Genomic DNA, 14,439 nt, shown 5'->3' on the forward strand with positions numbered 1-14,439 from the left:
GACACCACCCTTTCAATATGGGTGTAGCATGGACAAAACCCTTCCAAAAGGGTGTTATCCCTGCAAGTATTTTAGCGTTCACTACAGCCATGTAGTTAATGGGCAGACTAGCTGTTGTGAATGCTGCCTAGCCTTAGCTATGGTACTACCTTGTTCAGTATGAGCCAGAATCTGTGAGGCGTCGTCATATTGCGCTTCTGGTCCGTCATGTGGTAGCATAACGTGCGACCCTTTCAGGCAAACAATTTAAGGTTTCGCCATTGCAGCAAGGCACACACGCCATGCTTTTCGTAATCTTCCTCTGCAGTGATAGTACACTGCCGGCAGGATGCAGAGCGCAATAACAATGCACGCTGCACTAAGAACACAGGATCTCCCGCACCTTGGTGCACCAGTACTTATAACCCCGTGGAAACAGCACACAGACAAAAGCATGGTTACATGCATTTCAGAAATGATTAAAAACCTCCACTTTTCTTGGTCAAAAATTTTCGCAACATCAGCTCGACCAGGAGGGAAAGACACCACAGCTCGCTGTTGTAGCTCATATTGAATGCAATAGAGCGCAAGTAATGCATGTATTGGCGACGGTAACAAGTGCAGTACTACAGAAGCATACGTTTGCCTGTCAAGCAGTTTTTTGCCGTTTTAAGCACACATTTTATACCTCTATTCATCAAAGTTGTCATTTATCTCCACGGGATGCTTCTACTAGTACTTTCACACATACGACTTAAAGGTAGCACTGAAAGCCAAAGAACAAAGTGCTTCAACGTCGAATAATGTTTCAGCATTTACGAACAAAACAGCATGTGCAGCTGTGCATGCTGTTCAATACATAAGCATGCACTATTTCCTGAAATATATGTACGCTCCATTTACTGCCAGTGACCTGCTTATACCCAATAATTTAGTTTATTTTTCACTATGTGCTTGCATTGAATATTCCACAGGCATTGTAAGTAAAGCTACCAGAACAACAATCAGCTAGTCTAAGGTTACCTAATTGAACAAAATCATTGTAAAATTTGTGACGAAATGTCAGAAGTATTTATTTAATTAAAGAGAAATGGTTACATAATAATGTTTGCACATTTTAAAAGTAACAAGGAAGATAAGGAGTAAAACCATACCAATACAAAGACATAAGCACCGAATAATGGCACAGGCTTGCTCAATTAAATTTTAAGCAGAACAGTTTTTTAAAATAACCTGACTACGAACTATTACATGTTTTCATTCGAAAAGCACTGCATCTTATTATAAAGCACAAAAATAACCGGTCACATAAGTAAGAACAAGCCAGAGTGTGTCTTTAACACAAGGATAGAAAGTTGGGCGAGTTGGTACAGTAACATGATCTTGGATTGTAGCGCGAAGTGACACGGACACAGACTAGAAGCAGACAGGATGAGCACTAACTCTCAACTAAATTTTTATTGAAACGAAGAACATATATATATATATATATATATATATATAGGTGACTGCAAAAAACCGCAGCACATCTAAACGAATATTGCATACAGAGTAGTAACATGAAGACGACAAACAAAAGCCATCAGCCATCAACTGCGTGGCAAATCTGAGTGCAAGCTATTCTCTTATCAAGTATACCTGTAGGCATTGCGACCAATGTGCTCCCAAGATGTTTGCGGCATTAGTCATTGCAGAGTTGTAAGGACATGACAACCCTAGGATGATTATGTTCTTGAGGCTTTTTTCCCCACTTTCCATCTTTTTGAAACGTGTATACTTTAGTCATGAAAACAAAAATGCTACAACTGGCGTGTAATAAGTTTTGCGTCTTATTTCCTAGCAGCTCATTGAAACGAGCCACGATGACAAATTCAAATGCCGTTACCTCATCAGACATTCAAATTTCTTAAACATAAACAAAACCGGATAGGCATTAGAGTGAGCATCACTTAAATACATTACACTGGTTTAAAGTTATTGCACCACTTTGTGCCAGGTAAAAATGTTAGAAACATCAAAAATGTTAAGATTCTACGGCCAACCGTGAAAACTAAATAAAAAAATCATTAAGCTTTGTTAAACGGGTACAGGAGCTTTACTACTGGCCGTCTTGGTGATGGACACGCAGATAGATGAGCAGCCATTCCACTCAGACGAGAATGTTGAGGGCTTTGCATGGAAGTCTGCGAGACACTGCAGAGTAGTTCTTGGTCCACATGAAGGAGGTTGCTTGCATACACATCTGGGCCACCATACTGAATGCATGGTGTTACCGGAACCTTTTCCCCCTGCACTGTGGTAAAAAAGCATGGTTAAGTTTCTACAATATTTAATATGCAAAAAAAGAGGTGAGGCATGCAGACAGGACACGAGAGTAGAGAAGTGAACACGAACGCGCAAAACATGAAAAATTTCATTAAATTGTTTTATTAGATAAAATTTTTATACTGTGTTTCATTCATTATGAGGGTTCATAACCGCAATATATTTATTATATAAGCAGGTGGAATTATCAGCTTGGTCAGTTTGTACAAGCTCGTTTGAGGTCAGACATCGAGTTTCACAAACACAACCTCAACATTCTTGATTGAAAAAGGAACACCTCAGATGACATGCAGTCCTGTGAGTGGGAATTGCACAGTTCAAGAAAAACAAATTAAAACTGTCAGACGGACCCTGAAAAAGGAATAAGCACCTACTACTGCAAAAAGCGAATTGATAGGTTTTAGTAGCACAAGGGCATCTCTGGCCAATGAGCGCCAAGTCTATACTGCAAAAGATAAACTTAGCGCATCTTTACAAAGCAAATATATAAAGATGACTAATGCCTCTCTGCACTACAGTTCCTTTGCTCTAGAGTGAAGTCATTTTAATGCATGCACACGTACATACACACGCTACACCCAAGTGTAACAGCTGCAGAATTAAAATTTGGCAGCAACAAAGTCGCAACCTTTAACCATTGATCTCAAGCTGTACTAGTGACTGGAGGTAGTACCAATATCACCAATGACGAGTCGCACTCTTTCTGACCGATGTTATGCTGCTCTTATTGTCAAAGATGAGTTACAGTCGGCAGTGAGGGAAAGCTGCCCTCAAGAGCAGCTCTTATTTTTGTGTTATTTCTAACCAGAGACCAATGAAGTAATATATTTTTAGAATGAGAATGACACCGAAAAATTGAGTACGTAAAAAATTTGGTACATTTTTCCGAAATTAACTTGAGGGTTAACGGCTAAAGCGGCAATCCAGAAACTAGTACAAGTTTTGACATGTTTGCTACCAGTGAATGCTAGAAAATATGTTGGCATTCTGTAGTTTTGTCCAACAATGCAAAAGGGATTCTTAATAACTGAGGAAATAAATGGAAAAGTATCATGAAGTATATTTCGTGAATGTAATGCAGAATCACTCAACTTCTGTTACTATATAATCTCCACTTGATTAACCTGCACTTTCTGAACTAGTTCAGGAGGTGCTGCATTTCACTACTCATTCCACCAGTTCAACGTGGCAGCAACTGCACGTTGTGATTTGTTTTGCTTAGTGCAGGCTTTGTACAGGGCGAGTTCACAGCATTCCCTGCACATGGCCGAAAGGTAGTGCATGTTTGCGCAGCAGGTGTGGTGCCGCTTCTGCAGAGCGAGGTGCAGAAATCAGAGTTTCATACAATAATTACTACAGGGAACTCTGACGTTAGTGTCCACAGGAGATCAAACAAGAACGGCTGTACCAGCATGAAAATTATGGGAAGTACATGGATTTGCCTAAACTTTGTCTGTTTGGCTTCAAACGGCTTTGTGACTTTGTAAACTAGTCATTTTCAACAGTATACTGTGTAATAAATAAATAAACATTAAAATCGTCCGACGACAGGATTCAGACACAGGAACTCTAGAACAGAAGTCTGATATTGAAACCATTAAGCCACGGAGGCATGTAACGACAAGCGAGTGCAACGCCTTGATGAATTTATTGCGGGCATACCAGTGCCTTCAAACGCTTGGCGCCTTTCGATTTCGCCACCTTGACAAGCTCAATCGTTGCAATTAATAGCAATTGTGCGTGTTGGCGCCGTCTTCTGCACTTCGAAGAATATAGACATAGATTGCGCTGAAATTTACGACAATAAGATTTATATAGCGTATAATATACGAAGCCACAAGAACGTCTGAATTCACAAGCACGAATATCAGACAAATCCATGTGCTTTCCATCATTCCCATGGTGGTACGAATGCAGCGCCAGAGTTCCCTCTAGTAATTACTGTAAGAAACTCTATGGCAGAAATAACCGAAGTGCCTCGCATTTTGTTCTGGAGTAATAAACTAAGTTTTGCTGGTCCCATAAATCTTACTGGTCATTAATTCCAAGTTTTAGTGCAGTCACATGTCTAGTGGGCAATTGTGGTATTTTGCATAAACATTGCAAAGCCAACTGTGATGAATGTTCACTCTGGTAAATTGTTTATGATCGAGTAGCATAGACTACAGAAGCAATCCCTGGAAGGCAAGTGAATAAATTTTCTTATTAGCAGCCTTTAAACAGCATTCGAGCATATGACACATGCACCTCAGATATGCAGATATTTCCTTGACTCAGCAAGAAGCGATGCTTCATGCTCCACGAGGCTACTTCTATCAAAGCAGTATTGGTGCTCTCTAAAAAGAATTCCAATGCAGATGATCCAAATATTTTTCAGGGGCAACAGTTATGCCTCAAATCATGCTAGATTAGTTTTTTTTAACACATGCTCAGACCATGTTAGAAGTGCTTCTTAATATCCTCCTATTTATTAGACTAGTCCTATATCTGTACACAAAGGCTACTAATTAGGTCCCATGCTATATCATCATCTTAACAAAAACTTCACTTAGTAATACACATGCTGTGATAAGATTTGAGACCACATTGAGATGCTGAACAAGGTGAATTCATTATTTTTAAAATGAAGTTCCTGTTCTTCCAAACGAGAAGAAAGGATACTGAGGGTCAAAATTTTTCTGAATCACAGCTGGAAGATGCCAGGGAAGGCACGTGGAAACTTATTTGTAATTTTCTATTTAAATGTAGAAATGATAAAGGGAAATGAGAATGGTAAAAAAGACAACCAGGCATGGGGGGAGAACGAACCTACAGCCTTTGCATTAGGCATGCGATGCACTAACCACTATGCCACTGAGGCAGCATTCAACCGTCCACTATGGCCCCTCAGATTGTCGAAGCTCGAACACGGCCGTAGTACCACAGTGGTTAGTATATCACATGCGTAATGTGAAGGTTATGGGTCCGTTCCCCACCCACAGGTGGATATCTTTTAATCCACTTTCACTTACCTAGAATTTATCATTTCTATACTTCATATAAAAAACTTAAAACATGTTCCTGTATGCTATCCTTGGCCTCATTATCTGCTGGCTTCTTCCAGTTCTGTTACTTCCAACACTTATACATATTCTAATCTGGTAAGTAAACAGTTTTGCATGATGCTGGAATGCAAGATAAAACATCATTGCAGGGTCATGTTATGTAGAATGCCTTACATTGCCCAGGCAAGGTGTATTAATGTCAATCTGAAAAAAAAAAACAATTCGCACTCTAGGCAGAAATGCTGTGTACTGCTGTGTGCAACAGGGTTTAACGAAAACAACTTGTTCAGAAATAAAGCCACCAAACAACGAGGAAATATGAAAACTAGATGAAAATTTGTGCAGTTGCATGTTAAAAATTTAGCACAGCAACAGATGAATACATAATGAAGGAAGCGCAGGATGGTTTATTTTGGACACACGAGGCAACATACTTGAAAGATGCATATGAGCTTACACGTGGAGAAATATTGTTTACGTAGCAGCTAAACTACGAACAGGCCTAGAACACACTGATACAAGGTGTCGAGCATGTAAATCTTATCATGCCCTTAAGTCAAAGAAACATGGCTGTTTCTCATGATTCGCTACACATGGCTGGCTCACACAACTTAGCCACTTCTATATATGCCTTGTAATTACCAGGTGGTCTGTATGACATGTTCAAGCTTTAAATATGTACAAGTGCCACGTAGCTGGACAGCACCAAGGTAATGTCGTTTGCCATCGTTTTGAGGAAGTGAAGCCAATTCTTGCATTTTTACTAATTAGGTAATTAGTTATTAACTATTATTTAACTGCTCAAATATTTTATTCAAAGCAAAAGTGTCAGTGCCAAAATTGTAGAGCATCCTGAAAAATTCCCAATCCAGCTTTCTACTGCTCAATAGATGCAACAAAATTTTTTTTTTCAAGCTTGAAAGAAGCCAGTGAACACATGCAAGAAGTGCCGTGCAACTAACCGCTCGTGCACCTGAACACCATTTGGCTCCTCCTTTCATGCTTGAAAAAAACTTTTTGAAAAGAATATTTTAGAAATTGATTAATTATTGTTGACTATGTTTTAGGCAAAATGCATGAAATAGTGTGACTGCCACTTCCATTTTCGGCGACACGAATTGACTCTTTTCATGTCCAAATCCAGCTATACATGGTGCGTGTTTTGAGCTGGTTCTGTAATTTAGGCTGGTTTTGACTAATTGAAGCTTTGCACCCTAATAATGGAGTCAACCTAAAAAGAAATTGGTACATAAACGGTCGCTGTCAGTACTTCTTACTCCTTTAACTTAGTGCAAAGTGCTTGTGAGCCAAGAAGTTGGTAGTTCTAAGCAGTATTTCTCATTTTGACCTGGTGTTATAGCCCACTTACAATGATGCCATGCTGCTCAGTCATGCTGGTCCCAGCTTCAATCTAGACCAAGGCAGCTGCCCTCCGATGAGGGTAAAATGCAATAACGCTTATGCACTTAGATTCAGGTGTACATTAAAGAACGCCAGGTTCCCAAAACTTCAGGTTTTGGAATGTAAAAGCCCATAATTTAATTTTAAAAGCTAAAGGTGCTTTATTAGGAGCAGGGGCATCATTTTGAGCTTTTACTGCACTGCCATGGCACCAAGAAGCTCCAAGTAAATAAAAACAATTTCTTAGACAATGTACATATTTTGCAAACATTTACAAACACTTCTCCGCATGCACCTCTGTTGCTGTTATATTTAGATCCGTATGCTAAGGCGGGTTATGATGTTAGAACATGTTTCAAACTTTTTTTTTTACCGCTTTAAAGTTGTTGGTTATTTTGCATCTCACTATGTGTCGAACGCACATTTCAGTGCATCAATTTCTTCAGAAAGTGCACTCCTCTTTATTTATTTTTTGTGCATGCAAAAAGGGTTCAGAAGAACTGCTTTCTGAAGGTCTGTATAACAAGCAAAAAACGATTCTATGTAGGCTGCACAAAGAGAAAGGGTTGGTTTGTAAATATGTTATTTAGTTCTTAAAAAAAGAGGCAGCTGTCAGTACTCTGTTCCAAAGTAAAAATTGCCCCTACCTGGCTCTGCTTCATTTTCCGATGTTGATGGTCCATTCGGGGGCACTCAACTGATAGGCTGCACTTTGGCGATGTCGGGTGCGCTGTCACCAGGCCCAAGGTCGATCGACATCCTCACGAAAAGTCGAGTCCAAACGCTATAAAAGAAATATCTCATCATTTTGCTATCAGTTTTGTCATCTTGCGTGTTTCACACACGGCCGTCAGTGAAATATTTCGTCACTTGGATACTGAAAAAAATTCAAGCGTTTTCTGGCAACCAAGCTGATGATGATGATGTGTGGTGTTTTACGGCGCAAGGGCCAGGTTTGGCCAGAGATCGCCATGACAAGTGGTAATGTTGACGATGTATTATGGAAGATGCGACTTGGCTGTAAACTGGCCTAAAATTGTCGCTGTAGAGTGCGTAAAATCTACGTGCTATAAGATTATGGCGATGACTAATGACGAATACTATGAACATTAAAATCCATCGTGGAAGAATGATGCAAAATAGAAGATATATAGGATGGTAAAATTACTTGGAGCACTGCTGCCTCGCCAGAGCCCTTGAAACACAAGGGCCTAGAGGCATGTGCTATACGAAAGAGCTATCACAGCGGCATCCTCTGAAGAGAGGACGGCAGCCAAGCTGAATACACAGTAAATGGAGAACATTAAAGAGCAAATGCAGTTGTCACATTAGATTGATCAAGTACAGCAGAAATGGAAAATAAATGAGTGATACTGTGTCTGTTGGCTTTGAATGCAAGAAACGTAAAAACAGGAACTTGCAGCCACGCCACTTCGAATTTCCCGAGTTTGCTACACCTCACAAGTTTGGCATCGTCCGGTACTCGGGGATAGTAACCGTTTAAAATCAAGATGAACGAGCATCGGCATAAATTAACAGGATACTTAACCGGGTAATATTGGCGCATAAAACAACTCACGTAGCGAAGCTACTGTCAATTACCCGATGACGCATCTGTGGGCGGTGCGGCTTGGGCGAACAATTCAGAAAGGAATGAGAGTTTCACTTGTTTCACGCCTACTAAGCTAAGACAGAATTTGAGTTTCTTACTAAACTATACTGGATATTTACGCTCCGAATAAAACGCTGGAAATTTTGTTACGTCACATTGCATACGTATGAGTGAGGAAATTGCTTTTATTGTGTTCTGCCCCGACGGCATGCAGCAGCTACCACTCTCATGCAACAAAAGCATGAAAGTGGTACTCGTGACACCGAAAATAAACATATACAGCGCCAACGTTACGCCCATTGGAGTTGGAACTAAGCACGATTAAGCCAGTTAGTTTTCTAGCTTTCATAACGCCATGAACACGACTAAACATCAAGCGAAAGAACTCTCTGCTCTCGAAAATTATTACCGCTTCCATTTATATACCTATCGCTGCCACAAGCAAAAGTCAATGGGCTAGCTGTCCACAAGCCGCAGATTAGACTGACAGCAACATATTACGGTAACGTAAAACAATTTTCACGCTGACTTAGCAGCCGCGGTGTGCTCTAAGTGCCAAAGTTCTCGTTTGCCGCTCGAAATTCACACCATGATGACGGGCACTGCATCTTTCACATGAAATATTGTACGCTTTGCTCCGGAGCTCAATAGGAGGGCGAAACGCATTTGCACGTACCTGAAATCCGCATGCCGGAAACCCGTCGACGCTTCCGAGAACGGGGCGCACAGCCATACACCCGTACGGCGGCTAGACTTGGACGTGAGGCACTTCTATCAAACATTTCACATGCGACATGTTTCACATCGATTGCGCGAACATCACAAAATGACGCAGGCCGCATTGCGACACCGAGCAGATGTGAGCCACCGATGAGCTGTGTGCGCGGATCGCAGAGAACAAAACCATACAAAACGTTAGGCGCGAGAAGATGGCGGCTCTCGTTGCGGAGACGAAGCGGACCACTCCGTGAAGCGGACGAAGCAATGACAAGGTAAATATACCAGGTAGCGAAGCTTCCATAGGAGCCCATACGTTCAAAACATGGTGGTCCATCGGCGGTTCATGGGGCTTAGCGCCATCTGTGTGTGGTGGGAACACTTCCGGCGGAAGAAAAAATAATGTGACGCCATGTCCGTTAAAAGCAGAAGTGACGTCATTTTGTTTTCGAAGGCGCGAAATTTGTTTTGTTGTCCTTCCTTTGGAGCTATATATTCAAATGCCCCGTCATTCGACTTGATGGGCGTTTCGAGCTTTCAGCGTGGAAAGCGACGCAGGAAGAGGCCAGCCGTACGGTTGTCGAAATCGCATCCCTGCACAGAACATACTTTCTTTGGAGGCCGACGAAAGCGTTAGGTGTAGAGTGCTGATCCTATTGTCGGATGCCAAGCCCGTCGGCCAGCGCAGTCTCACGAAAACAACTACACAATTATCTGGCGGTCGTAACCCACTCCTTTTAACTGAACAGATTAAGAAGCGATGAAGCTACCCGCGTCACCAAATTCAGACAAACTTCGATAAGCAAGAAAGCACAAACTGTGAGGGGGGCGTATTTCAACAGGTGAACTTTACGAGTGCGCCTTTCTGCCCATTTCAAGACGTGCATTGCATTGCGAGTGATAGTGGCGTCAACGCCCCCTGTAGCGATGGGCGCTGAAAAGAAATGCATTTATTAATAATAACAAAATTAAACTTGTATTTTCTTAACTCGCCACGAATATATAAAAATGACTAGGAATTTTATTTTCGTTGAATGAATCGAACTGTGTCTCGTTTGAATTAAAAACGCGTTTTTCTTTCCCAATGTTTGTTCCCTCCAAACATAGTCGCGCTTCAATCGCTGCTCCCATAACCCCCCATGCTGATGTCGGTGACAATCTGTACTGAACCGCTTTTCGCCCGAAGCTTCGCGACCTATTTGAATCGACCTTGGCAATGACGCGCGAATAAATGTTGCCAACTGTTGGTTCCGCGTTATGCCGGCGGTGGTGGCTTTAGTGGCGTGCGTTGCGGCTGTCTAATTTGTTTATTTCTTTTCCCCAAACAGTATAGCTAAGATCAGTTCTTTGTTTGAATTTTTAACTGTGTCGTTTGGCATTAGCTTTGTCTTTTTATGCTATTAAGCGGCCCATTATGGCCTCTCAGGTTCGCGCGCGCCAGCTTCGCGCGCAAATCTCAGAGGCCATAAGACAGCTCTTTAGTAAATGCCGTTATTGTCGTTGTTAACGTTTCATCATCCTTTCTTCAACTGAGATAGAGATGTAGTGTCCCTTTTCCCGGGGTTGGGAGGGGGCGATCAAGACGGCATCGCTAAGCGGGGGGCGGGGGACAAGGTTGGTGTTGGTTCTTATCGCGAAATTCGCGAACCCTGCGATGTTTTTTTTTGTATAACGTAAGCATTTCTATATTTCCCCAACAAGAAAAACCATCCGTCCGTCAGTCCGTACCGCACGATATCTTTTAAAATAGAACCCGCCGCAGCGAGTGAATTCACCTTCGTGCTAGCTCTCGCTTCAAAGCGACCGAAGCGGCGAGAACACTGCGCTCACGAAGCTTTCAGCTTATGCCGCACTATGCGCTTTTCGCAGATCACTTTCAAGATAGGTGTACGCGCGTCTGTTTTCAAAGCGAAGTAAACGGTGAGAACACAGCGCGTAAAGTTTTCAGCAGTGGGCACACTCTGTCCACAATGCAGTTCGCTTTCAAGATACGGTTCGCGCGGCCGTGCCACAAGCAGCCGCCGCCGGAGAACGGTTGATAATGGTTCGTCGCGGATGAGAACGGCTAAAGAGCGATAACGGCTCAAAACGAACGGAACGTCACCAGCGCGCCTGGCCCCGCCACCTGCAGTACTTCGCTTGCGCCGCCGTCCAGAGCAGCTCGTGTCGTCGCAGCGCTGTCGCTTATACTTGTCGGATCCAGTCTCATAACATTGATAACGACATGGACTGTGTGTAGATGAGGAAGAGTCACAATGCTTACGCACACTTAGACAAATCCGAGAGGAGTTCCTGTGTGGTTTTTTTTTTACCGGAAATGTGCAGTGAGCGGTGGGACCCAGAGTTGACAATGCCTGTAAGAGGGGTGCCAAGCTTTTTTTTTTTTGTGAGAGTCTTGCCCAGCTCCCAAAGACCTGCTCATGCTAAGACTTGCTGATGGCTGTATGTGTTTTGTTTTATTGTCGCATGCCCTCGAACCGCCACAATCCTACAGTGCAATGGCATTAGAGCAGTATTCACGTCCAAAGGGAAATGCAGCCGGTAATTGGGCTGCCTAAGGTTTGCGGCCCGGCGGCAGCTGTCCTCCCGTCCCCCGTTTCCGATGACAAGTTAGGGGGAGGGGTCTAGAGCAATCTTACACCCCCCTCCCCACAGTGGCGTAACCAGCAAATTTTTTGGTGTGAGGGGGGGTCCCAATTGACCCCCCCCCCCCAGCGGGGCCATTGCCATAGCAGCAAAAATTTTACTGTTAGTGAGCGGTACAAGTGCCCGGCGTGCCCCACTTGGCTACGCCGCTACTAGCCCCCCCCCCCCGCAATCAAACGCTATCAGAACGTACATGACACGCATGCATGACATAACATAAATGACATGCCGCGAAGCTAGCATGGATGTCGTCACATCATCATCATCAGCTTATTTTGACATCCATCGCAGGACGAAAGCTTCTCCAGCGGTCTCCAATACCCCTGTATTGTGCTAACTGGTTCCACGTGTCGTCAAGTTTCCCAATTCCATCACGTCCACATTATTCTCTGCCGTCCTCGACTGTGCTTCCCTTCCCTTAGCACCCATTCTGCAACTCCAATAGACCAGCAGTTCTCTCCCTTACGCATTGCAATGTCTGCCCAGCACGACTTCTTCCTCTTAATGTCAACCAGAATATCAGCTATCCCCGTTCGCTCTCTAATCCACATCGCTGTCTTCCAGTCTATTAACGTCATGCCTAATAATTTTTATTCCATCGCTCGTTGCGCGGTCCTCAACGTCTTCCCAAGCTTCTTTGGTAACTTCCAAGTTTCGGCCCCATACGTTAGTAACGGTAGAAAACAATGGTTAGCAGTAAGCTCCCTGGTCATGATTTAGTAATGCCTGCCGTAAGCTCTCCAGCTATTTTTTTATTTTTGTTAATTTCCTTGATCAGAGGCCCCTGCGAGTAATTAACCTCAATAAACGTATTTCTGCGCAGGTTCTAGAGGCTGACTGCCGACCATGACATTCGTTCTCTAGCCAGGCTGCGGAACATTACTTTTCTCTTGTGCATACTAACTCTCAATCAGACTCTTACACTTTCTTCGACAAGGTCCTCAAACGTTTGTTGCAAATAGTCTGCAGCGTTGCTGAGTATGCCAATGTCATCTACAAACCGTATGTTGGTGAGCTAGTTACCGTTAGCCCTCACTCCTAACCATTCCCAGTCTAACAGGTTGCACACCTTTAAGTATTCAGTAATAGCATTGTAAATATTTTGCCATTGATCATATGAAGCCTTTTGCAGATATCTGGCTATGCAAAGTCTGCGCGTTAGTGTCATCCGTTCGATATCAACATTCGTGGGAAACTTCATTTTTGACCATTGTTCGGAGCCAGTGCGCTGCTGCCTAGATGCCCCGATCTAATCATTCCAGCTACCTGATTCAAGCGCAGGTAGCGCGCGTTTCATGTATAGCCAATATCAACGCCTTAACTGGCAATGTTCATATATCCTATACTGTAAGCTTGTTCACTTACTCCCTTATAATTAGGGTGTAAATTAGAAAGACTGGGGTGTTCCAAGGGTGTTGTCTTGTTGAACACCCTTTTCCGTTAAAAGAGGGCGTTTCAGGGGTGCTTACAAGGGTGAAAAGATGAATACACCCGCATTACACCCATAAGGGTGTGAAAATTTTAAGAGTGTGAAGGCAGCGTGCCACATGGTTGGTGTTATCAAATGCAAGTCAAAGCGGCTGGCGTTGGAGTTCCAATTTTGCTACGGGATGTAATTATCAATGATTGTAAAATAAAAAGCAGCAACATTGCGTATACTTCGCTCGAACAGAAAACTTCCTTGCGAGGTTTATTTGAATATTATTTGATATTTTGTTTAATCCACCACGTTTTACCTGCTACAGATTCAAGGTAAGCTGGGAGTTTGTATGGCTCTAGCGGGGAAAGGCTGACGGCATAGTCGGTATCAAATGTAAGCGCGAAAGTAGCCAGCAACGAAATCCTTCAAGGGCGATGGGCGTGTATCCGTTCACCCGCGCTGGCGATAGTCCATCACTGGGCCTTTTAGTTTATGCGTCCCTCACAGTAACGTACTGCTTTTGGCACAACTTCGTCATTCAGTCGATTTTATGGGCCTGCTTCGGAACCTGCCGAATCACATGAGCTTTTTACGGACCAGTAGTTTCAGGTTGACCACGATCTCTCGGAGCGGTAAGCAGATATTTGCTCGAATAGCTAGCACTGCCCAGCACACGCAGCGCAACAAGGAAAACTCGCTGCTGTGCTCCGCCATTAGGGCCTGCCTGCCTCCCCCATCGCAGGCCTGATTTTCCCTACCCATCACCAAAGCCATGTGTTCAACACAGTTCTCGAGTCGCTGGAGGTTATCCTGCTGTCCAGCAGGCGTCTACTGTCGCCCACTTCGAGTAATACCATAGGAAGCACCTTTTCCCTCTTACCCTACCCTTACTCTTCTATACTCTTTCCCCCTACTTCCTTCTCCCAGCAAACACTGAGTCGTCCACCTACAAGGGCTTCAGAAGTGTGTGTCTCTTCCTCGTGCCAACCTCCGATAAAGCAAGTACGCGCGTCACCGCACCGCTCTCAGCAGCAGCTCACCAATTATACTGCCCACTCCAGATTCCGTTACTTGTGCAGGCAACATCGTCCAAATAATCAAAGATGGCTACGACATCCAGGTTCACGGTGGCTCTTTCGCTTGGTGCTGTGCTCACGCGTTTCTCGTTCATGGCATCGTATTGAAGTGTTTCGTCGAAGCCGAAGCGGTCCTTCCTGCCAATTACTGTATTTTGATCGGTCTCAAGGATTTCATATGCGAAAGCGTTGAAATCGATGCGCTGGGCGCGCAAATGT

At 43.5% G+C, this 14,439-nt stretch overlaps 1 long non-coding RNA gene across 1 annotated transcript; it reads right to left on the reverse strand.

The window, feature by feature from the left end:
* Window positions 1-1,777: 1,777 nt before the first annotated feature.
* Window positions 1,778-9,156, reverse strand: LOC142564860 (uncharacterized). The gene is made up of 3 exons (XR_012824696.1): window positions 9,038-9,156; window positions 7,397-7,533; window positions 1,778-2,272 (listed from the first exon to the last, which is right to left on the reverse strand). It is a non-coding gene; the product is annotated as an uncharacterized LOC142564860 (long non-coding RNA).
* Window positions 9,157-14,439: the final 5,283 nt, after the last annotated feature.

The sequence above is a fragment of the Dermacentor variabilis genome, chromosome 11, assembly GCF_050947875.1.
Source record: "Dermacentor variabilis isolate Ectoservices chromosome 11, ASM5094787v1, whole genome shotgun sequence".
Lineage (NCBI taxonomy): Eukaryota > Metazoa > Arthropoda > Arachnida > Ixodida > Ixodidae > Dermacentor > Dermacentor variabilis.